At 45.6% G+C, this 1,389-nt stretch overlaps 1 protein-coding gene and 1 long non-coding RNA gene across 2 annotated transcripts in view; one reads left to right on the forward strand and one right to left on the reverse strand.

Annotated features, from left to right (window-relative positions):
- LOC107708949 (calphotin) overlaps positions 1–1,389 on the reverse strand; it is a 24,289-nt gene that overhangs the window by 14,954 nt on the left and 7,946 nt on the right. The window lies entirely within an intron of this gene.
- LOC107708959 (uncharacterized) overlaps positions 34–1,389 on the forward strand; it is an 8,311-nt gene continuing 6,955 nt past the window's right edge. Inside the window, exon 1 of the long non-coding RNA XR_001636426.1 lies at positions 34–72. This is a non-coding gene — a long non-coding RNA (uncharacterized LOC107708959). The remainder of the gene's footprint in view (positions 73–1,389) is intronic.

A 1,389-nucleotide genomic window follows, 5' to 3' on the forward strand; every position in this document is an offset into this window, starting at 1 on the left:
CCACTTCTGCAGAAACTACTACCCTTGGTACCACTTCTGCAGAAACTACTACCCTGGAAACCACTTCTGCAGGTCCCACTTCTGCAGAAACTACTAGCCTGTGCAAAACTTCTGCAGAAACTAGTACACTTGGTACCACTTCTTCAGAAACTAGTACCCTGGGCACCACTTCTGCAGAAACTAGTACCCTTGGAACCTTTTCTGTAGAAACTGCTACCCTGGGCATAATTTCTGCAGAAATTAGTACTCTTGGCACACCTTCTATAGAAACTACTACCCTAGAAACCACTTCTGCAGGACCCACTTCTGCAGAAACTACTACCCTTGGTACCACTTCTGCAGAAACTACTACCCTGGAAACCACTTTCCTTGAAACCACTTTTGCAGAAGCTACTTCCCTGGGCACAACCTCTGCAGAAACTTGTACCCTTGGCGTTACTTCTGTAGAAATTACTACTCTGGGCACAACTTCTGCAGAAGCTTCTGCCCTTGAAACCACTAATTTACAAACTACTACCCTTGTCGCAACTTCTTCAGGGCCCACTTCTGCAGAAACTACTACCCTTGGTATCACTTCTGCAGAAACTACTACCTTGGAAAACACTTCTGCAGAAACTACTACCTTTAAAACCACTTCTTTTGAATCTACCACTCTGGGCTCAACTTCTGCAGAAACTACTACCCTTGGAACCACTTCTGCAGAAGTAACTACTACCACTTCTGTAGAATTTACCGCTCTGGGCACCACTTCTGCAGAAACTACTACCCTTGGAACCCTTGGAACAGAAACTACTATCCTGGGCACCTCTTCTGCAGAAACTACTACCCTTGGCATTACTACTTACGAATCTACCACTCTGGGCACCACTTCTGCAGAAACTACTACCCTTGGAACCACTTCTGTAGAAACTACTATCCTGGGCACCTCTTCTGCAGAAACTACTACCCTTGGCATTACTACTTACGAATCTACCACTCTGGGCACCACTTCTGCAGAAACTACTACCCTTGGAACCACTTCTGTAGAAACTACTACTCTGGAATCCACTTCTGCAGGACCCAGTTTTGGAGAAACCTCTACCCTGGGCAAAACGTCTGCAGTAACTACTACCTTTGGCACCACTTCTGTAGAATTTACCACTCTGGGCACCACTTCTGCAGAAACTAGTACCCTGGGCACCACTTCTGCAGAAACTACTAGCCTGGGCAAAACTTCTGTAGAAACTTCTACCTTTGGCACAACTTCTGCAGAAACTAGTACATTTGGCACCACTTCTGCAGAAACTACTAGCCTGGGCAAAACTTCTGTAGAAACTTCTACCTTTGGCACAACTTCTGCAGAAATTACTACATTTGGCACCACTTCTGCAGAAACTACTACCCTTGGTA

The sequence above is a fragment of the Sinocyclocheilus rhinocerous genome, unplaced genomic scaffold (genome assembly GCF_001515625.1).
Source record: "Sinocyclocheilus rhinocerous isolate Xijiao unplaced genomic scaffold, SAMN03320098_v1.1 scaffold24, whole genome shotgun sequence".
In the NCBI taxonomy this organism is placed as follows: domain Eukaryota; kingdom Metazoa; phylum Chordata; class Actinopteri; order Cypriniformes; family Cyprinidae; genus Sinocyclocheilus; species Sinocyclocheilus rhinocerous.